Genomic DNA, 23,935 nt, shown 5'->3' on the forward strand with positions numbered 1-23,935 from the left:
ACATGCAGCAGTCTCAGGGAAGTATTTAACTAAAATGCAGGCAGAGGTACGATAGCAAAATTCAATCAGCAAAGTAGGGAAGTGCTCCAAAAGGGAGCTTTCAGTCTAGCTCAGGGCTGTGAGGGGAAAAAATGACTATGGTTTTCTATAATGCTTTCCTTTTGTGACCACCTCCTGTGGCTACTTTCCTTGTACACAGGTATCAATGTACAATGGCCAGGTTAAATCCTGGGCCTTTGTACAGGCACTAGCTTGAAACTTGGTCACTGGTGAATGCCAGGTCTATAACAAGAAGAGTATGTCTCCTATGTAAACCCCATGTGGGCAGTGTTTCAAGCTGTTTTACAGCATGCTTTCTGTTTTCAGCTGTGTCACCAGTCATGCTGTAGTGCCTGAGATAGTCACATAAGATGTAAAGGAGATTACAGAGAAAACTACGCATGGACCTGGGAATCCCAGGAGAGTTACAAGGTATGTGCAAGAAAGAAGGTGTTTGTTTACAAACAGAAGGGTGTCAAACATATAACGTGCTGTCAATGCAGCTGAAAGAATTAAATATTTTAGCATTTCAGCTTTTACAAAGGAGTTGAAAGGTGATCAAGTAAATTGATGATGTAATTGCACACTTGGGGTAGATTTCACATCCCTAAAATTAACCTGGTTTATGCTTTTACATATTCATTTGTTTTTAAACTGACACTGGAAGTGACAGCAGGTATAATCATGAGCACTACCTGTGACGTGGCACGTCCATTTAATATTGTTCTTAGCATCTTTAGAGAGGCATTTTAGTTTAGTTTTGTTTGAAAAATGTATCAAAATGTTTTCTGCTAAGGCAAGATCATGTATTATGGCCCATGTAAAATAAGCCGGTTGCCTCAGTCCCAATCATGTGAATGCGTGTGTGCACATGTGACATACCACAACGTGGTAGTATTTAGTATTTTGGGGGTTATTTTCATAACCTTCTGCCCAGTTCCAGAACTTATTGAAGTCTTTGTGAATGTGACAATGACTCCAGCTGTCCTGTGAACAAACAAGGGGTTGAAGTTTAAGTATTCACAGTCTAGCACAGTTGATAAGCCTAAAATTCACTTCACTTTTTAGGTACTGAATAATTTTTCTATTGTGCTGAGATGTATATATTTAGATAGATGAACTGAAATTGCTTTGTCAGATAAGGGATAGTGCCAGTTTTTCATAACAAGACAAAGATTCCAAGACAAGTAGTAGCCTTCCTACCTATATAAAACTGTAACATTGACTGAGATCATATATGAGAAACATCAGCCCAAGTACTGTCAGAAAGTTCCTCCCATCAAGGTGTCTGTCGTTCCAGTATTCAGAACTGTTATATCAAATTTCCACGCTCCAGAGAAGAGTTAAGTGTTAAATAATTTAAAATGTTCTAATTATAGCATCTCGCAGCTATTAGATACACTAATCTTTAACTGGGTCAGTTCATATATATATATTTAAAAAAAGGCAATTGGCTAAGCATTGTTATCAGAGTACAAGATAAGAGGAATTGCCACACAAATCCCACGTGCCTACCTCTTTTAGATTACTCTGTCTGTGTGTTCAGCAAAAATTGTATCTGAAAGAAACTTTAATGTGTACAGTTACAAAATAAGTTTTCCCCGGAGAAATTTTTCTCTTACTCTCAAATAATTAGAGGTAATATGATCCCCTTTGGAAGGGTTAAAACTGGTATGCTTCCTTAGAGACCTCTTAAGAAATTCATTATTATTACTACTTTGTTTATTTTTGTCATTCGCTTTCTGCATCTTGCTAAATTCCTGACTCAGTAATATGCTTGACAGTGCACACCATGGGAACATTGTGATTCATGTGAAAAATAACATTTTCTGTAATTTCATATTTCTTCCATTTCTGTTTATTTTTCCATTTCATTGAATGGTACTTTGTTTTTCTAAAAAAAAAAAAAAAAAAAAAAAGGCATGATGGATTTTCAAGACATATTCCTGCATAAATTCAAGTTAACTATTTGTTTCACTGACAATACTGTAGTCTTATTATACAACAGGGGAAAACTTTGCATACTGGTGATACTTTTCAATGCCAGCAGTTTAGAAGATATTCTGTGAATTCAGTATTCAGTGCAACTTGCTTTTTGTGTTGTTTTTTTTTGTGTTTGTTTCACTTCGTTGTTGTTCCTTTGTTTTTGTTTGTTTGGGGGAGGGTACTTTTTCTATTAATCTTACATCCAGTGATCACTTTTTTTCTCCTCTGAAGAGTAAAAATCAAAATAAATCAGCAGCAATATCTTCACTGGTCTTTTTCCAGCACTTTCTTGGAATTGCATCTTTCCAGAAGCCCTCAGCTGAACTGTAGATCAGAGAAAACAGCAGTTCCCTAACAGCCTGCAGTAAGTCAAAATACAGAATTGGGTCTGGGACAGTGAGTGAAAATCAGTGGTTCCAGTTAGAACTACAAGATGTATAAAAGGTGTTGTTGCTGTGATTATCTGAATTGTTGCTGTGATTATCTGAATTGATGATTCGTCAGAAGATCAGAGGTAATGCGTTCTTTCACAAAATGCCATGGGATTTTAGAGTTATCAGCAGTGATACAGCTATAAAATCAGCATGTAACTGGAACGTGAGTAAGAGCTGATGTAAAAGTGATGATGTATTCAAACAATTCTTTTATCTACCCTGGCTGATCTTCCATCTAAGGTTAGCTAAATCCAGTGCTGCTTAGCTTTTATGAACCAACAAGTTCTAACCTAGTTTAATATGGCCTATAGTTTACGGCTTTTATGATCCAACAAGTTCTAACCTAGTTTAATATGGCCTATAGTTTACGGCTTTACAATCCATAAATACTATGACATGTTTTTTCATGTTACCTTAACACTCTACATCATTTCCACAGTTATGGAGTATAAATATTTTGTTCCAGAAAGTAATATCAGAATAGTGGTATCTGCATTTATTTTACTACAGCCATAGAGACTAAGCCAGTTCTACTTCACAACTTACTGAATAGCACTTCTGGCACTGTAGTCCGAGGTATATAACACCAACAAGCTTTCATGGTTTTCTCCTCTTTCACTGAAAGTGATTAAGATCCTCTAATGCCAAAAGCTGTGTAGACAGAGATAAAAAAAATAGGTTCATAGCAAATAGTCATGTATGTAGAAATGCATTGATGCTGACAGTGCATATCTTTTCCTCAGAGCATAGTGGAGATATGTCTAACATTTGATTTCTGATTGATGTTAGCATTATACTCCCCAGGTGTTCATTATCTGAGTCTTTTCCCAAAAGTACTAGGGGCACACGACTTAAATTAACCTCATGACTGGGTGTTGGAGGACTGGCTTCACATGCACACATTTTCCATTACAGGGTTTCATAGGACAGCATAACTGGCATTCATAACCGGACATTCTTTGCTCAACCCACATCTCTCATCTTTCTAAGATTCTTCTGATCATTTTTATAACTAAAAGCAGATGTTGCACCATCATTCGAGTTCTTTGGTGATCAGAGCTGAAATCAGTGGAACTGTTCCAGCTTCCCTTTAAAATAGAGACAAAGTGCATGTAAAGGGTCTATAACACACATACTATGTGAATATCAGTAATAACTATGATATGTTGAAGTTCCACATTAAAAATGTTACTGTTGTAAGGAGAAAAGGGGGAAGAATGAGAGCTAAGAGTTAGCTGAGGAGCTGAAAATAATGGAACTCATTGAGAAAGTAATTGAGGTAGAGAAGAGATGAAATAGAGAAAGACAGGAAAACTGTGCTTAAATGAGCTTTCTACTGGTATGTCTCAAAGCTCAGGAGATCAGATTACTTATCTTGTCCTTCCAGATAAGGAAGCAGAGAGCTGGGGAGTGAAGGTAACTGCTGAAGTTTGACGCAGCAGCAGAACCAGCAACTGAACTGCAGCTTACCTGACTCCACCATAACACATCCCCAACAGAAGTAAGGAGGAAGCATTCAAAGGAGAAAAGAAAGAAATTGGGAAAGAGACTAGCGAAACACAAGAGGAGAAACTGTAAAAACGCACACAAAAAAATGAAAAAGCAAAAGTATGAAAAATGGGAGCAAGAGAAAAGGAAGGGTATGGAAAGCAGAAAACATATAAAAGGGAAAAGATGAGAGAAATATTGATATAGACAACTCTAAGATTGGAAAAATAAATTACAATGGGTTTATGTTATTCTCTTGGCAGAAGTGTGAAATGACTTTAGATCTACTTTGAGCTATTTTGAACCAATATTGGTTTGGATGTGATTGTTAGGCTTAAGTGTTCTGACTGTATATATATTGGGAACTGAGTAATATAAAATGCAGACTGAAAGAGAAGCAGCACTCAGTGGTAAATACTGATTTCAGTAAGATAGTATATGTGGGAGGGACACATTTTTCAGGAAAGGCAATACCATAAAGGACCTCAGTCCCAACACAAGCCACTTAAAAGTGTTACACCAATGCCACGAAAGTGTTACACCAATGCCATGTGGATATGTTTTCCATGTAAGCTACATATTTTATATTATCCTATTCTGGTTAAGTGTTTTGATACTGCTTTTCATATCTTACGATTGGATAACTGACTGGGTAGATGAGAGGAAAGCAGTGGATGTTGTCTACTTTGACTTCAGCAAGGCTTTTGACACTGTCTCACAAAACATCTTCATAGGGAAGCTCAGGAAGTGCGGCCTAGATGAGCGGACAGTGAGGTGGGTTGCGAACTGGCTGGATGGCAGAGCTCAGAGGGTAGCAGTGAAGTCTAGTTGAAGGCCTGTAGCTAGCTGTGTCCCCCGGGGGTCAGTACTGGGTCCAGTCCTGTTCAACTTATTCCTCAGCGATCTGGATGATGGAGCGGAGTGCACCCTCAGCACGTTTGCTGACAACACAAAGCTCGGAGGAGTGGCTGATACCCCAGAGGGCTGCGCTGCCATTCAGAGGGACCTCGACAGGCTGGAGGGTTGGGTCGAGAGGAACCTCATGAAGTTCAGCAATGGCAAGTGCAGGGTCCTGCACCTCAGGAGGAATAACCCCAAGCACCAGTACAAGTTGGGGGCTGACCTGCTGGAGAGCAGCTCTGCAGAGAGAGACCTGGGAGTCCTGGTGATTAACCACGAGTCAGCATTGTGCCTTGGTGGCCAGGAAGACCACCTAGGTGTCCTAGGGGGTATTCAGAAGAGTGTTGCCAACAGGTCAAGGGAGGTGATCCTGCCCCTCTACTCAGCCCAGGTGAGGCCCCACCTGGAGTACTGTGTCCAGTTCTGAGCTCCCCAGTACAAGAGGGACATGGAGATACTGGGGCGAGTACAGAGGAGGGCTGTGAAGATGATCAGACGACTAGAGCACCTGTCGTACAAGGAAAGGTTGTGAGAGCTGGGCCTGTTTAGCCTGGAAAAGAGAAGACTGAGGGGAGACCTCATCAATGCGTATAAATATCTGAGGGGAGGGTGTCAAGGGGGTTGGAGTCAGTCCCTTTTTGGTGTCTGCAACTGACAAGAGACAATGGGCACAAAGTGAAACACAGGAAATTCTGGCTGAATATGAGAAAACTTTTCTTTAATGTGAGGGTGACAGAGCAATGGCACAGGTTGCACGGAGAGGTTGTGGAGTCTCCTTCTCTGGAAATACTCAAAACCCACTTGGATGCAATCCTGTGCAATGTGCTCTAGGTGACCCTGTTTGAGCAGGGAGCTTGGACCAGATGATCTCCAGACGTCCCTTCCAACCTTAACCATTCCATGATTCTATGATAAACTTTTCCAGTTGGTAAGAAAGTTGTGAGTGCTAAGTGCCATGACTAGCCCAGATGGAGTATGGAGAAAAATGTAATTCGTAAAGCTACCAGAGCTAAGCAAATGCAAATATGTCATTACCCAACTGTTTATTACAGTAATCCCACTATCTTGTTTTTAGGGAGTATGTATCTGTTTGCAAGTGTAGGGGGATGTGTGTGACAGGTTTGGAGGCGGTCACTGATGATTGGAAGCTCCTCAATCAGGTGACATTAAGATGTCCTTGCATTGAGCAAGAGTAGTAGGAGCAACTGCCCACACAAACTTCTTGTGTGTATGTGTTCATTTGTAGTGTTCAGAATCTGGACTGGATTGCTTCATTTTGGTAGTAGCTGATGTTTATCTGTGCACATCATAAAAATATTCTCTGGGTTGCACATGCAGTGAAAGCATAGAAGCCTTTTCCCACACCGTAGAGTTCAACCTCTACATACAGAAGGCAGATGAAAGTTGGGATGGGAAATGGTTACAGAGTGGACTGGCCAAAATCAGGGCAGACTAATGACAACATGATATTAGAATGAAAATTACTTGAATCCCAGTCCAGTAAGTTGTCCACTAAGACCTGCAGTTGTTCTGCCTAGCAACAGGCACCACAATAAATTTGGTCATGTCACATTATCCTGCTGGTTTTTGGAGAGAAACAGGCACACTCAGAGGGATGCTCAACCCCCTGGTACATGCACTATCCCCTCAAAGCAGCCATTGCCCTCCCTTGTGTAAAGTGGGAGCTATGTACCAAGTCTGCACTTGAGCATGCCAGTTATATACCATAAGTACAGTAAGTTACTAAAACCTGTCAACCCTTACACAAACACAAAAGCACACAGGGTTATATAGTTGGGACCTATGAGTATGTGTATAATTAATCAAGCAATAGTTTGCCATACTCTTTACTCATTGTGACTTACTATTGCTCATAAGTGGTACAAGATGGTGCCAAGTGAAAGCTTCTAGCTCTTTCCTTTTGTTGGTGGGTGATTCTCCCCAGAATACATGCTGGATTTGAGCTTGGTGGTTTCTATTCTTCGGTCCTGCTACTTAGAAACTCCATTAAATCACAAATAAATTTCACACATCCTTATGCATTGGCAATAAAATGTTGTCTAATAAATTCTAATACAGTTGTGCAGCCAGCATAAAAGAGAAGAAATTACCCATAATACCAAGAAATCGTAATAACCCTGTATTGATTTCAGCTCAGGAATACTTCACAACACAAAGGCCTACACACCCACAGGCACAGCAGATGCCAGGCTAATCAATCCCGCGCTGAAATTGGAGGGTGGGAGTCCTCAAAAACAAGTAAGTGGTTTTGTTCCCTTTCTATTTTGTCCCTTAGTAAAATGAAGTCTCTCTCACCTTGGAAGATGTATTGAGATTCTGAAGGAAGAACAAACATTTTATGTGTGGTAAAGACTGCCTTTTCTAAAGGCCATGATTCATGTCTACAGTAATCTAAGATAAAATTACAGTGTTAAATTATGTATACTTTAGATATATATTGTGTGCTATAAAATGTATGCTAGCATAAAGAAAACAAGTATGTTTTGCTTTTAAATTTGTTCTCTGGGTAAGGAAGTTGCACATCAATTTTTTTTTTCCCCCAAAGATTCAGGCTTGTTTTGCATATTCCATCTTATCTTCAGCTTTTTAAAATAATTTAAATTCTTGCATCAGTTGATTTCTTAGTTTATTGATACCTAATGAATACTAGTAACATCTAATTAATTAAATCTCTGCTTAATTACACTTCGTAATTTTTCTATGCAAGTATTTCTTGTGTAGAGCTGTGCTAGCACATACACTAATACATTAAAAAAAAAAAAAAAAGAAAAGACAATTAATACATATATCCTTAGGGCCACACAGCAAGTGCCTACTACATCGTCTATACAGTTTTAGGTGCCCACTGTAGCATTTAAATACCAGAGAGCACTGAGCTATTCAGACATGCATTTAGCTTGGGCTGCCCAACCCTGAGTTCCTGTGCAGTCAATGAAGAGGAATAGTAGCAAAATGCGCTCTCCTCTGACATTCCAATTGCTCTCTAACACTGAAAAGCCAGAATAATGCCCTAAAATGTCACGGGTGCTGTAGAGATCTTTCATTAAGGCCAGTTGCTAGCAACTGAATGGGAAATATTCATGTAATGCATTTCCATGGAAATATTTATGCCAGTTTGGGGTTAAAGAACTCATTTTTTTCTGCTTGGTTTAGGCAAGGTGCCAGGGGACATTTCACACACAATGAGGATTTTGCTATAAATTGTTTTTTATTGCATTATAATACGCAGCTTGGACCACAGGAGAAAAAAGAAAATCAGAATAAAATGACATTTGTTATCTCAAATAAGATATCTCTAAAGGGAGATCGAAAGGACAAAAGCTATGTCTATGCTACCAAGCAGTGTAGTGCAGAAGGAGCATATCTACAGAGTTGGTAGATATGCTCCTTCCAAGTTGGTAGTTGGTTAGAAACAGTTGGCATCAAGGACCTGACAGCCACACTGTATGTATTACGGGGGGAAGGTTATTTTGGACCAACTCGACCAGCTCCGGTCTGGTCCTGTGGACAGAATGCCCATTAACAGTGGAAGCACACTCCTGCAGTGCGTCTTAGTCTTAGTGTCTCATCCTAAACAAATCCAGTTTGTGTGTTCCATGGCGTTCTTCAATCTAAATCAAATCAGAGTAAACCAGGACAATCCAGAGCTTAGTTTCAGGGGTGCACTGCCAACCTGAACCATTAACACTAGTGACCAAAAGAATGTATTTGATATTTTTTTAGTTATGATCCAAATTGCTGTTAAAATCAATAGAAAGACTTGGTTGATTTCAGCAACAGGGTTTCCCTTTCCTCCACACAAGGTGGAGGTAAAGGATACAATTACTAGACAATGAAAGATGAAGGGAACAAGAAAGGGAGAATAGGAGTGCACATGCATTTTGTCATTCACCAGAGATGCCTTTTCCACAATTAAGGATCTTTAAAGCTGTGTGATTTCAGGGCATGGTTGAATGTGGATTCTGAAGATGGGGAATAATCATTAGGGGCAAATTTAACATCCTGATCTTGGTGTCTCTGGACACTTGGAAGTATTAAACAGCTGCAGACTACAGTATTAATGACACCAGAACTATGACTCAGCCACTCTTCCAAATAAAGTGTTCTGCAATATGTATTAGGAATTAAATTAATACAGTGTAGAAATACTCGAGGAGATGCTGAATTTGGACCAGGATTTCATGAAGCCCCCTGAGTCAGTATGTGTACAGAGTCATGCTACCACTCTTCCAACATTTTTATGCCCTCATTAAAAGACTAAGTGTAGCTAGCATGCAGATTTTCCCCTGTGGCAAAATATCAAAAATGTTGTGTGTCTCATTTTGACTGTTCTGTTGGTTTGGTATTATCAGCTTTCCTTTTTTTTTTTTTTTTTTTTTCTCCTTTCTCTTCTCCAGTTAACAGGATCCAACATTTCTTTGCATAAATGAATGTATTCTGGTAATAAATTGGAAAGAACTGCATCTGGATTGCTCTTTTATTGCCAACAGTTTCTCAGACTCTGTGGACTATGCAGAAATTAGCTCATACTGAAACATGAGGCCAAAGAAACTAAATCCTAGAGGAAGATGGCCTAAACATGGGCTAAATGTTTAAGATGTCAGAACCTACAGAAAGCTGAGCACAAAGGACAACAAAGAAGGTTTTTAAGTGCACCTGCTTTGCAGATTGCACACAAAGGCTGCATTATGTGAACGTAGAGGTGGAAGATTTCCAGCGGAGATGATAAAAACTGGAGCTTCCAAACCTGGAATCTACGTGCCGCCAAGGAATCGCGAAAGGAGGGATGCAGTCAAGACAGTTTGTGTAGCCCCTGCTCACATTCTCCCCTCATTCTTATCAACATTTTGAAAAAAATAGCTGGCTTGAGTGCTGATTGCCACAAGTATTTTCAGTGAGGTGAACGTTGGAGTGGTTACAGCTTGTAAACCAAAAATACACACTGAGCAGTCATTTTGTGTATTATGCTTAGGTGACGTTGCATCACTCACAGTATGTGCTTAAATCACTCTGCGTTTACACAAAGCTCCCCTTTCAGTCACTGATTTAATGGTGGAGGATGCAGTTACTGAGGGGTTGTTGTTGTTATTTGAATTATTGTTAATGTGGAAACCCTCCTATGTCCCTGGTTTATTTGGCAGCTCTAAAGCCCTTCATGCACTGATCCAGCTATTAAAAACTCAATAATCTATCAATCTCAGTGCTTCGCGTTCCCTTCGGCTGTCCCCTCGGGGCTGAAGAGCACGGCTCGACCCTGTGCCAGCCCGGTACCACCGCCACCCCCCCCAGGCCGCCATGACGGGGCCGCGCCCCGGCGGAACCGGCTCCCCCCTCCCTCCCGGAAGCGGGTTCCGCCCGGCGGCCGGCGGGCGTGGCCAGGGCTCCCGGTAGCCCCGCCCCTCGCGTCCCGCCCCGCCCGCTCGCCCCGCGGGCCCCGGAGCTCGCCCCGCGCCGCCGCCGCCGCCGCAGGTGAGGGGAGACCGGGGCCGGGGCCGGGGCCGGGGCCGGGAGGGGGGCACGGCACCACCGCGACACCGGGCTCCGGCCTCCAGCCCCTTCCCGCCCCTCCCAGGTGCCCCGGGGACGGGCGGGAGCACCCGGGGGGTGTCACGACGCGGGCGGGGTGTCGCGATACGGGGGGGTGTCGTGACTCGAGAGCGTGTCGCGACATGGGGGGGCGTCGCGAGCGCCTGGGGGGAGCGGGAGCGGGCTGGGTTGGCTCCGGTGGGTCCCCCCTCATGGCGGACAAAAGGCTCGCTGGGCCCCCCGCATAGGAGCACCCTTGGGTGCTGCCGCGGGTGGGCGAGCCGTCCGGTGGTCGCTGCGGGGGGCTCCGGCGGCAGCCCCCGGCCCCGGCTCCTTCCCTCCTCGTACGGCGAGCGGGCCCCGGCACCGCCAGAGCCCCCCGCGGGGAGACCGGTGTGCCCCAGCTGGGTGCCCGCCTCGGAGCACGCCTGGGTGCTCCTGGCAGAAGGGAAGTGGGCTCGAAACGACCCCTGTGTACTAATTCTCGTCGGGAAGGGACTTTGCGTTCTTCAGTGCAGAGCCTCGCGTTTCCCCAGCTGGGAGTGGTAGGTATCGCTGCTGGTGGTTTGGGTTGATAGGTTATGGAAAGGTCTGCAGCAAAAAAAAAAAAAAAAAAAAGAGGAAAACAAGCACAGCAGCTGTTCTTCATCATTTTCAGTTAACTTTCAGTTTTTGGGAAAGAGAGGAACTGCATTAACTTGGAGAAGGTGCTGACATTCCCTTAGTTATCAGCACAAATAATAGTGATTCTTCACTAAAAATCATGTTTCTTCTTTTCAGCCTGCTAAGTGACCTAATAGCATGCACCCCAACATTTAAACCCTGGGAAGTTGCGTGCGTTCTTAATAGGTGGCAGAAGAATTACACGACACCTAATGGTAGAAGTTACAGGGGTTACCAGTGCTGGTGATGTTTGCCTTTTTTTCCCCTTCCATAAAAATGAAAGAGGTATGCTGTTGCACAAAACAGTCAAAAAGAGCCTTCAGTACTCTGCATGAGAAGTCAATGGTGGGACTAAATATGCTGTGACACTAAATAGTGAGCGTGCACCTTTACTATTACAAATTCCTTCATCTCAGTCTTCGCTTTGTCACGTTCCTCTGAATTTGAGGAAGGGAAGATACAGCTGTTTTAGGATGAAATCAGTATTCTAAGAGTTGCTTGCGCTTTGGCAGTGTTCAAATAAGGTCTTTTTTGTTTTCCTAAACCTTAAGGAGAGGGTGTCTAGCCACAGAAGAGAAAGCTAGAATGTCGGCTCGCCATGCATTTGTTGTAATCTGTACCTGTGGGCATGTTCTCTTTATATACATAATCCATAGAAATTGTTTTTTTTGGGGGAGCGGGTGGAGTCGGGGTGGTGAGAGATGTGGCTGTGCAGATAAGGCAGTGCTGGCTAAAAGCAACCAAAGGGGAATACGAGAGTGTTAAATAAGCGTTGTTGGAGGCCTTGCAGCAGCCCAAGTCTCCCCTGTATTCAGACACCCATCCATAAGAACAGTTCTGCTCTTAACTGGCGCTAAGCCATCCTCTGACATCCCTGCATTGACTTTTTTTAAGGGGCTGCCCTGAAGCAGGAGTGTTCTGTCTGAGATGAGCCTTTGCCCCTGTTAAATTTCAAGTGCGTCTGACTTGGAAAGTAGAATTGCTGAAGCAAAGGATGTTGCCACCTTAGAAACTGATGTAGTCGGCTCTTTGGTATCAAAGAGTAATGTAGGTACGGTGTCTGGTTACGTCAAAAGTTGTCCAGGCAAACATTTTGGCTGATTGCCAACAGCATTGTTTTCCCCGCAGCTTCACAATTGAAGAAGAAATAATTGTACAAGAAAAGTCATGTAACTTGGTGATTAGGTTTGTTTGTTTTGCCAACCAAGCAAGTGCTATAGGATGTAGTGGTCCTGGCGTGTTCTGGGCAGGGAGCTCCCCACCCCATGGAGAGCACTTACAGCCAACTTCCAGCAAACTTCTGATGGCTCCAAGCTATTGAAATTACTTTGCATCTAAATTGAGATCTACTTTAAGTGAACAAGGTAGTTTGGTATGCTAGTGACAGCTTTCTAGTGAATATATTATGGCCTACCCACATCACACACACAATTATGGGACGACTGTTTTAAGTCTTCTTCCTACCTTATGAAGAATGGATGTAAGGAACCAAGAAAATAGAGCAGTTGGTATAATTATTGCAACTCCACTGAACGTTCTGCAAAATGATGTATGAATTATTAAGGAGGGAAGAATGGCTATATGTTATTAGTCTGCCTGATGCAGTGTTGAAGAAAGTCAGATCTTGGGGTGGTAGGTCTAAAATGTTACTGTTAGGTGTTACTGTCTGCAGAATCTGAAACTCCCAGTCCTTGTGGATATAGGGAATTTAGAGTCCCCTAAACTGTAGCAGATCTGGCTTGCAGACAGCCCAGGGAGTTGGAAAGTCCTGGTTTGTTTATGTTTTCTCAACTTTTGGGAGTGGGAGCGAGCACCTACCAACTGAGGCTTTTTTGGTGGTCACAGCTGTTTGTCAGATCACTTTGGTGGGCACAGACCCCACAACCAGAGCATTAGGCTTATACGGCTGAGGCTTAGGAGCCCTGCACAGCAGCAAAAAAAAATCTGAAATTCCCACAGAAAAAGCAGTGCTGGATTTAGGAGTGGAAGGGAGTAGGGAAGAAATATGGTATCAGCTAAGTAATACTGCACTAGAACTTCCTGATGAGAGAGGATAGATTGCCCTTGCGTACAGGCTGGCTTAGTCTTTGTTACTAATGTTTTGTTTTGGATTAGTTTTATGTCCATCAAGATTTCTAGCACCTCTCGGGCAACAGATTGGTATGCTGTGCACAGAGGGGAAAAATGGAGAAACAGGTGTGTAGGAGATGTTAGGCAATGTAAAGAGGAAGTATAATGAAGGACAGTTACTATAGAGAATTCAAAATAAGCTAAGCTGTAATCAGTTTATGATGGTAATATGGAGAGGAGCCAGGAATGCAAAGAAGGTAGCACAAACAAGATATGGAGTTGGTTGCGTGGTAACTCTGCAATCGTTACTTAGTAGAATTGATGATGCTTATTTTGTGATATTGGCTCCTTAGTTCAGCAATTACAATATAAATTGAATTCCTACCAGTACAGTTCATTTAGCACATTATATTTTTTCTCTCTAACAATAAGTTTACTACTACATCATCTGATGCAACAGTATGGGAATGCCTGGTGCAGTGGCCCACAAGGTTTCGATAAAAAATTGCAAGTAAATGCACTGTATGACCAAACTGGTACTTCCGCAAATTATGGAAAATGTGACTTTGCAAAGGAGCTTGGTACCTATGCTTGGTATGTAGGTAGGAAGGATCTGCCACGTGTTCAGGCCTTGGTACCTGTTTCATTTTACTCTCTGAAATGCTAGCTGTCCCCTTCTGTGCCGCTGTTAGACTTTATCTTTAACTCTGATCCTTGTCTCCAGCAGTCTGAGAATGCTTATGAGTAACGCCCACATCAACACTAAACGGAGTGCGGTAAACATGGAAGTCTTCCAGACACGGAGCTTCTATTGAGAGCAGTAAGAGCCAGCTACACATTTTGTGACCCGCTCTTTGCCAGTACTCCTGTTGAACGGAGCATATCAGGCAGCACACAGTAAGGCTAACCTGTCGTTTCAGGGCTGTGCAGTCCTCTTGGCGTAGCTCTGCCCTTTCATGGGAAGGGCAGTTAGTGTGGAAGTAATTAATTCCAGCCAAACTTTCCCCAGTGGGATTTATTTCAGGCTTTAAAATGAAATAAGCTATACAGACCAAAAAACAGTGTTAATGTGACTGCCTTCTGCAGGCATGCTGTGCCGGTCCCAAAAGACATCCTTGACACCCTTGACCAAAACACACCACCTTGAGGTGGTGCCATTGAAGCTGTTTGAGTAGATGGACCCGAAGGCTCTCCTTGAAGCAAGGGTGGGAGAAGCTCATCCTTAATCACTTGTCACTGTTTCCATGGATGTCAAAGTAAGCAAAATCAGGTACTGAATTAAAGCAATTAATGTGTGCCAGAGCTGTTTTGGTATGACACCACTAAATTAGAACGTTTTTATGTACTTATTTATGTACTTAACCACCTAAATTAATTCCACTTTTGTAGTGTGACATGCAAGTAAAACTTCATTCCAACCCTCAGGACTCTTGGATTTTAAGAAATAACTTTAAATTGCACGCTCTAACAAGTAGTTTCTGTGAGGTCAAAATTTGTATTTAACAATATCTCAATTAAGACTTTAATGCAGTGCTCCAGTGACTGGACCAGTGTGATTATTACTAGACATATTAGTAGACATTATTGCAACTTAAATCTCAGAACTTTTATACATTTACATTTTTGAAGTTACCATCATTTTTTAAACATATAATGCAAGGGTGGTTTGGGGCTTTTTTTTTTTTTCTCCATTGATGTAATTTACATTGGGAAATCACTGATGCAGCACTGGTCCATATCAGTATTAATTGTTGAAGTCTCTTTTCTTCATCTTTTGGTTGTGTATTTATTTTTTTTTCCCTGCTACTGATCAAACATGATGGCTCTGAGATTCTAGTTCGTTCATATGCACTGGAAGTAAGGTATATAATAAAATAGGAAAACTTGACCTAGAAAGAAAACACTACAGTCTGGACTCCTTCTCTATACAGACCTGCATGGTCATTCAGAATTTAGAGAGTAAATGCATTGGGCTAAATATCAGAAATGACTTTTCATTAAGCAAGTTCATCCTCTAAAATTGTTAAACAGCATTGCAGTGAAAAAAAAGATGGCTTACATGTAATCTTCATCATGAAATTCAGTGTGGGCTGGAACATCTTGGAGAACCAGAATAGGAAGATATGCACTGTAGCTTGTTGAGATGCATAAAATGGTATTACTTGATTGTTTTGTCCCTGTTAATTGAAGACTACAAAAAGAACAATAATGACTTTAAGAAAGCTACTGGTCTGAATTACTACTTTGGTTTGCATCAGTACTAATTTAAACTGTAGTTCAACACAAGGAACCATTTTTAGAACAATCCATTCAAAAATACAGTTGCATTTGTTTCAGAAGTATTAAAAAGGGTGAAGTTATCCAAACAATTTGTCTAGCTGCAGCGTTCTTTCTGGGAAGAACTTGGGTCTTTCAGTTGTGGTTGTGTAGCAGAGCTTGAGCAGGAGTTATCATGGCTCTTTAGACTTAGAGGAGTTAAATTCTAAATCTTAATCCAAGTTACACCTCAGTCCTCTTGTTTAAATCTTGTTTTGATAATAACGTGGCTCTTACGTTGTGATCTGTGCTTTTTACCCTTCAGTTACTGCTGTGAGGGGGGAAGAAACTCACTTTTAACCCATACATATGGTACATCTTTAATTTCTCTGTGCTTTGTTAAAAAAAAAAAAATCCCATTGCAGACATTGCTGATAGGTATTTCCTGTGTTCAGAAATAGGAGGGTTATGAGATTGATGTTCTTCAAGAGGCCAGTAGCTGATCCAGAAAGTGTTATAGGAAAGCCTGTATGTGTATTCCCATGTAACTGGCTCCCTATCAACCAGTAACTCTGAATGAGTGCTTATAGTTATTAGATTTACTGGTAGGTTTACAATTACAATTACACTTAAAAAATGATTTTGTAGGGCAGCTGCTCACCAAAATGCTAGTATTTCTCAACCACTTTTTGTCCAACTACTAAAGTGTGGGATATGCAATGTTTCTTGAAATCATTCAAAAAGCTTAGAGGGTCCTGCTTTTTTTTTTTTTTTTAAATAAATAAACTTCTTTACTGTCCTGTCTCTGTCTCTCTAAAGGTTTCAAAAGGTTTTTCTTTTCGATCCTGTTGCCAAATTTGATCTTCTTAGGTAATTGTTGGTTTGGCACATGTTGAACTTTTGTAGTGGAAAAGCATCTGTTTTTCTTAAGATTGATTGAAGGCTTAACCCTGTTGTATTTTCTGTCTTGCAAGGGCTGTGCTTAATAGCTCTCAAAGTCAAATGGGACAGAAGAAAGAAATAATCCAAGAAAAGCATTCTTCTCTGCAAGGCAAGCTAGTTAGGACTGAGACCATGTGTGTAATATGTGCATAGTTTAAGTGAGTTTCTTCAGGCTGGAGTATTTTGAAAAGAACTGCAAAACCAAATTAGTATTAGCGATCTTAGGTGTAGTTTGGCAAATTCGAAGAAAACCACCTACTGCTTGATGAACAAAGTTTAATATTGTAATCTTTCAAGTACTTTTTTTTTTTAACAGACTTGGGGGAAAATGTAATTCTTGGAGGAGAAACTGAAGCAGGAAACAGTTTTGCAGCCAAATACTAGGATTTTTAAAGAAATATGAACAGTGAAATACAATATAATACAGTACTGAAATGTTCATAACTATCCCAGTCAGGCTAGCATAGTTATTTTTTGATTTGTCAGTAGTTTAAAGGAGAGATTTTCAGAAACATAATTTCTCTTTCTCAACAGACTGAGGTCTTTCCTGCTGACCATTATCTGTGAACAACAGAACTGGGTTTTAACAAAGCTAACTCTTCCAGAATTTATGCAGGATTCAGCCTGTATGTGTATTAAGGAGAAAGAAATAAATCCCTGAGGGAAAAAGACTGTGGAATTAGGTTCTGACTCTGCAGAACTGACACTGTTAGAAGTTATTGCAGCTGAATCGAAAGCATGCAAGTGATCAGCTGGAAAGAAAATGTTTTCATAAGTCAGCAGTAGGGAAGGTTTTTCAGGCCAGAGGAAATCCTATATTACACTGTGCAATGTTGAAAAGGTGTTAGGTCATATGCTTCTCATTGGAATTTAAACATTCGTGGGTACTGAAAGGAATACAGCTCACACTTAGTAGTGTTTAGTGTTGCAATGTGTAGATTTAACTGAGTTAAATGTTGATAAAGATATCAGATTTTGCCATAGACAGTTCTTCCCTGGAGGGACTGACCTTTAAAATAAACTAGCTGTGGTCAGTGAGCGCTGCTGGAATGCCATTGTAGCTGTCGTGTCGTGTGGCTGACCACAGGAAGAGAGATGCTTGAGACCCATCTAGTGATGTATACCATCCTTCCTGTTGCTTGTTCTAAGATTTCTTGAGTTTGCTGTGCGATTGCAAAACTACTACTTATGTTTTTGATATCTGCTTTACTTGGGTACCCAGAAACTCTGGAATACACATCATGTTTGCTTCTGCATTCAGAGATCAATCTGTGATTTTTATGTGCATTTCCATAATAGAAAGAACACCTTTTTAGAGATTGTTGTGTTAAAACTTAGCAATTTTTATTCTTGTTAGTCATTTAACAGTTCTGCAGTGTTTTGAATTATGTGCATGATAAGAGCTGTAGGAATTCAAGTGAGAACAACAAAACAAATTTCAAAGTTACTTTACATTTTCAGAGCATTTAACTTGGAAATGTCTTCTGGCCTACTGCAGGAAAAAAAAACTCTATCAGTATTTTAAGCAGGACAAGATCAAAACCACTTTGCATGGGCACTTAATGTGGAAAGTGATAAATTGACCTGAATATTAAAAACTTCATGCTAAGTTTGTGAACCAATTGCCATCCATTTCTAGCGACTGTCTGTTTTATGCCCATAATACGTGAAATAGCCATTAAACTCTACCATTGTCACGTGACTGTCAAGTATACATTGAACTAAAAGGCAATTAATTGCCGATTGGGTCTTTTAGGTCTACCAGACTGACTGCCAAATTTTCAAATGATAACTCTAATAGTTTTAGGATAAACTGTATCCAAGATTGGGAGGGGTCAGACTCAGTGGTGTTTCAGCTTCATAAGTGTCATATTAACATGCAACATCAGGTCTATAACCACTTGTGCATTTGAATCACCTTCTCAAAAGGTTAATTACAAGTCCTTGTGTATTTGCAAACCAGTCTTATTCACTGAGTCATGCATATGAAATCTTCTTGCCATGAATAAAACAGAAAAATTATTAGGCTTTTAGGCAGAGAAATTTGTATAGAATGTAAACAGGAGGGGGGGACTTACTGGAACATATATGGCTGCAAAAGTTATGCTCTTACAGTACTACTACAAAAGAGTACTTACACATTTGCAATGGGGTGGTACAACAGATGGCAAAGTCATACAATGATTAAGTAACTTACTTTGCCAAGTCAGATTTCACTAATGAAATTTGTTTGCTACAGCTGGATGATTCCTCAGCGGAATAAAAGGAATTTTTTTTGAAATGCAAAATCCAACACACTCCTATTTTGTTAGGTTCCAGTTGGCTGGTGCATTGATGCAGTCTGCCTGTGGAGGGGGAGAACGCTTGCCTGTATTTGTGAAGAGGAGACAGAGAATTTAGTGGTACTTCCTTCGTGATGTCTCCTGCTAATAATCTGTGTTTGGTCCTGTGTGCTTGCACCACTTGTGCTGTGGCCTTTGATGTAAATGTGCTTGTACCTGCTGGAGCACTTATTTTCCTGCATCTGTCGTTGCCAAAAGCCAATTAAGAAAAAGTGGGGGATTTCTTGTTAGGATAAGTTGGTATTTTGACTCTGCTTTTGTTGAAACTTTGTCCAGCTGGGCACTGGCCACACAGAAGAAGGCAGTATCTGCCTCAAATGCTTTATTTGAAAGCTTAAACTTTTTTTATGTCAAGAACTTCATAGGAGTGTTATTCAAACAAGGCTTCTGTGTTCATTCTTTCTGTACTAATACCTTAAGGGATTTAAGGGTGTCCATGTGATTCTTTTACCATAATACTATATGACTGGCTAATGAGGCAAAATAAGTTGTTTTGAGCAGGATAAATTCCCTGAGCTATCAACATCAGGATTAGTGTCACTGTGCAGCAAGGTGCATGCAACACGCAAACACTGATGGCATCCCTTCTATAGATCAGCCTGAGAGTGTTGATGCAGCCTGCCATCAGCCTAGAGGGAACTTGTTTTTGCTTCGCAGATACCATTGTTTTCTAGATTTCTGTGTAGCAAGTTAAGTTTCCTGCCTATAGACCAATGAAACTATTTGGCTGGAGTTTCAGTCTGAGTAAGTGGGGATCTTAAGTAATCCTTTCTGGCCTTAAAAATGACTTTATTGATATTTGCTTTTTCTCAGAAATGCACATCTGACATTCTGAGCTTCAATCTGAGGAAAGAGTACGGTGTTGTTAACAGTAAAAGTGATATTTGTGTTAGAGAAAATCTTGATTTATGGACTCGTTCTGGCAAACCTATGTTTTTCAAGTACATCTTTTGGAAACCTTCTTCATTCTTTGTTTAAACACCTTACTTTGTCAAGCCAAGTCAGAATGCTTGCATTTTAATCTTCCTTAAATATGTTTAATGGATGTTGAAATGGAAGTGTACAGGGGCAAAAAGGGCACACAGATATGGTCGAGTTTTCTTTTGAAATATGGTTGACCAAGGGGGGAAAAAAGCTGTTTTTATGATACTGAATATGCTGTGAGCAACCTTCTGAAAGCAGAGCTCTTGAACTGCTTTTAAAAGTGAAATGCTGAGGCTCTTGCTGCAAGTTCTGGCATAGTGCCTTCTAGGGAACTCCATTTTTGCTGCTTTCCAGAACAGCTGAAAAGCGTTAGCTCTGTGCAAGTGTGAATGATACCTGACTTATCCCAGTCAAAAAAATCATAGCTTCCTAACATGCTTTCTTGCCCTTGAAATGCAGGGTGAAAATGTCTGTGGCTAGTATGTCTTAAGTGATACTAGTTTAACCATGTCCTTGAAGTGCTTCCCTTGGTCCTTAGTCAAATAGCACTAACTTATGGCCCCAATTTGTTGGTTCTGTGTTAGGAAAATTCATCCTTGTAGGCTATGCCTTGTTGCTGACACTTATCTGAATGGGAAAAAGGTGATTTTGTTCTCCATCAAATGCTGAATAAAATTCAATATTAGCAGCTGTTCTACATGGCATCTCCCATGACAGTAAATTGACTTTTGTCACAATACTTGATTATGGGTATTTGGTATGCAAGCTTTGTCTGCATATGTCATCATCTTCAGTTTTAGTCTTTCCTTCTTCCTGAGCGTTGCTTATGCTAGAAAATCTAGTGGAATACCTGTTAGTCTGTCTTGCCTCTGAATCTTTCCTAGATGAACCTCTCTGCAAGTCTGTAGCATCGATGAATTTCACATAGTGAAATGGCTGTTCAGTCTTCTGTCATGACTGCTGTTACTGTTAATTCTCTCTTCATGCTATATAAAGTTACATCAATACAGAATGAGAACCTTCTGTTAATATTCTAGGTTAAGTGTCTAAATGTGTAGGTTTGAATTCTAAGAGAAGACAGGGCATTTACACTTTGTGTTAAAGCAACACTTCAGTGCTGTCAGTGTCAGAAAGCTCAGGTTCCCTCAGTGATTACAATAGACTGAGATAGGATACCAGCCAGGTAATGAACTAGATTCTGGTGTAAATGTGTATTTTAACAAAATTACTTCACAGTGTAACTTCAGTCATTTGAACTATGAAAACAAGCTTGCTGTTGGTTTTAACCTAGCTGCTGGGCTCGAGTCTGTTTCTTTTTTGCGCTGATCTCTGGATCAGTCCAGGTGAGCCATGGCAGGTACCTAGAAGGCTTCCAAATGTTCCATGGCAACCGTCACGTAATTTACAAAAGGTGAGGAATCTTCAGCAGGTACTAAATTATAGCTGAGGGACCTTGTAACACTTGCATTGTGTGTAGGCTGGAGCCGCTGCAGTCCAATGTTTCCCATGTTCAGTCAGGGAACAGTTTGAGAGTATTGATCAGACTGGCAGGCTCTGTTTATATCAGTGTCGCAGGCACGCAGGTGATATCATGTTGTGTGTTTTGCCAGCTCTTTATGTGGACAGAGATGTAACTTGTTCACTTTCTTTTCAGTACCCTGCAAGGTTTAAAATCTTAAGACCTTGATTTTGTTCCAGAATATTTCTGGTGTTCAGTTCTTCAAGGCTTTTTTGTGCTGCTCCATATGGGTTTCAAGAAACTTTTTTGTGGAGGCGCCTCCTCAAAAGTCTACTTGCAAGATGCCAAAGAGGCTTTTTGATAACCAAATGCTGAAATGGTGACTTAAAACCCATAGAATACAGATCTAGTCTCACTTCAAAAGCTGCGGCTTACTTCCAGGCTGTTCCCAGAAGCTGGCACTGAGGCCCGGCGGAGCCTCAGGAAGACTGCAGGACAGCTGGGAGCTTGGTTCCTGTTTAGTGACTTCTTGGAGGGATCTCAGTTCTTGTGGTGATGTCTTCAGAGCACAGTGCTGCTGGCATGAAGGGACCTGCTGTTCTTTATAGCGGTGCAATGTGATTTTTAGGAAGGATGGGGCCTCAGTTACTGGAGGAGCTCACTGGTTGACTCTTCTCATTTCAGCGCCTGGATATGGTTACAGTTCAAAGTACCCATCTCAAGAAGCTGGGAAATACAGGTCTCTTGCCTGAGGAGATTTGTTGCTGCTGAGAGATTGAACTTAAGTTGGTTTTTTGTTCTTTACTTTCCTTAGTAGCTGTGTAACCACCTTAGTAAATTTGTTTTGTGGGTGTGGGAGAGACAAGTGCTTTTTATAGTGTGCATTAGAAAGCTTTGGAAAGAAGAGTTCCTACCAAACTTTGAGTGTGGTTTGACTGCTTGTTAAAGTCATGGGAAACTGAATCCTAATTCCCAGTTTAACAGGTTTATGTCAAAGGGTTATATTCAGGAGAAAGGAAAGGACTTACTGGGAAGGTGTTTCTGAAGGCCTGTTTCTTTGTATAATGATACTAGTTATTTCCAAGATAGGTTGGATGTAAAATTGGGGTTCAATTTCATCTTTCTTTAGGCTACTACTTAGAGTTTATAGTGATTATTTAATATTTGAAATATTTGTTCTACCTTAATACAACACTGATGTTACTTCATGCTGAGCTTGACAGATGTTGCATGTTTAAACTGCAGTAAAAACATAAGTCAAGCTTGAAACATGGAATGTCGCTTATTAAAGTAATGCTGATCTAACCTCAAAAGCTTCCTTACTCTACAGTTCTTAAAACAGCTGGCATCGTGTATCCTATCCTATGTCCTCATGTATCCTGTCTGTTCCTGGGTCATGGGGTGTTTCTGCTGATCTGGTTTAAATATTGTAATTGCAACCAGCTGTTGGGAGGGATGACTAGTTAGGCTCAGCCTGCCTGGAGTTGCCTCCTTCCATTTCCAGGAACATTTTTGTTGTAGGAATATCTGACTCATTCATGAGTTGTCTTCCAGATACTCTGGATCTAGTATGCTGATCTGCACTGATCATTTTCAAACCATACATTCTTGAACATGATTTTGCTATTGTTAACCAAAATGAAGCTACTAAAAATGAAGTAGCTTGATGAAACGGTGATCTTTTAGTAACAGATAAGGTAGAGGTAAGGTTAGATTGCTTGATGATTCCTGGAGACAGGAAATGCATTGGCCCTGTTGTGTTTTTTATTTAGTCTTGCTTCTGCGCTTTTTCCTCAGAACGCTGAACTTTTGCAACCTGTAGACCATATGAGACAACAGAGTTGCAAGTTGCTTTGCAGGAGTTGAGAAACTTCAGCGAACGTTCAAACTCACTTAATGTGGGGTTACTGTCAAGTAATTACTATAAATTTTCACTTCAGAATGAAATCGGAAGTTATAGCTTATGTTTCTGGAGTTGATAGTTTATATTAAGCATAAAGTACATAATAGTGCAGGTATTTGCTTAATGAATAAAATGGGTTATTTGTTCAGAAGATCATGGGTTTCCATTATTAAATTTCCTTTAATTGTTCAGTAAGCAATCAGTAGAATATTTTGCCTTTCCGGATGTATTCTGGTCAAAGCACGCTATTTGTAGTTCTTAATATCGTACCTATAGCTCACATTTCAATGAAATCACTTCTATTCCTCCAAATTTATCAAATTCTGTGTCGCTGAATAAAAAAGAGTAAAAACAAGTGCTGTGATGTATGAGCTACCAGTTATAATTGATGTTCTCCATATGAAACAGTCCTCAGGGAAAAAGTTGGTCATCATAAAAATGAGTGGGTAATGAGGTTAATATTACAGTCTTGCAAATCTTTATGCAGTCTTCCATTAAGGAAGAGAATAGAAACAAAAGACTAGGAATTCAGTTTTGATGTCATAGTTTTAAGAAAGCTATACAAATACTAATAAAAGAAACTGTTTTACAATTGAAGAAAGGCACCACTATCTCTTATTAACTAGAATCTACTATACTAACTGTACCGATTATCTTTAAACACAAAGCTATGTTTAACTAGTCCCCTTCAAACAAATGCCTGCAGCATATCAAAGTTCTCCTGTTAAGGACAACTGCATTTTCACAAAGCCTGTATTCAGCTTTATGTATAGCACTGCAGAAGATGCCAGCTGAATTCTTGCCTGTAGTGATGCGACTTTGCAGTGTAATGCTTCTCCTTCCCTGCTCTGCTCTCATTGACATTGCATTTATGAGACTCGAGGGGATCAAAATGGACAGAGTAGCTTCTTGACCCCTTTTAGTCAAATTCTTTTAAAAATGAGTCTGTCTGATCATATGCTCTGTGCTTTCTTAATTTGTG

At 40.7% G+C, this 23,935-nt stretch overlaps 1 protein-coding gene and 1 long non-coding RNA gene across 8 annotated transcripts in view; both read left to right on the forward strand.

Annotated features, from left to right (window-relative positions):
• The first annotated feature begins 15 nt into the window (after positions 1-15).
• Positions 16-7,631, forward strand: LOC310893284. The gene is made up of 4 exons (XR_014578874.1): positions 16-471; positions 2,308-2,389; positions 3,847-3,960; positions 7,001-7,631. It is a non-coding gene; the product is annotated as an uncharacterized lncRNA (long non-coding RNA).
• A 2,555-nt stretch (positions 7,632-10,186) lies between these two features.
• Positions 10,187-23,935, forward strand: part of RALA (RAS like proto-oncogene A) — a 28,369-nt gene continuing 14,620 nt past the window's right edge. The window contains exons 1-3 of one of the 7 annotated variants that reach the window (XM_083822013.1): positions 10,334-10,939; positions 13,855-14,024; positions 14,214-14,383. The gene's annotated coding sequence lies outside the window, so the exon portion shown is untranslated. Of the gene's footprint in view, positions 10,940-13,854; positions 14,025-14,213; positions 14,398-18,637; positions 18,728-23,935 lie in introns of those variants that run through there. The other 6 variants (XM_083822012.1, XM_083822011.1, XM_083822010.1 and 3 more) reach the window with 6 other exon arrangements.

This window comes from Anser anser (assembly GCF_964211835.1).
Source record: "Anser anser genome assembly, chromosome: 2".
NCBI lineage: Eukaryota > Metazoa > Chordata > Aves > Anseriformes > Anatidae > Anser > Anser anser.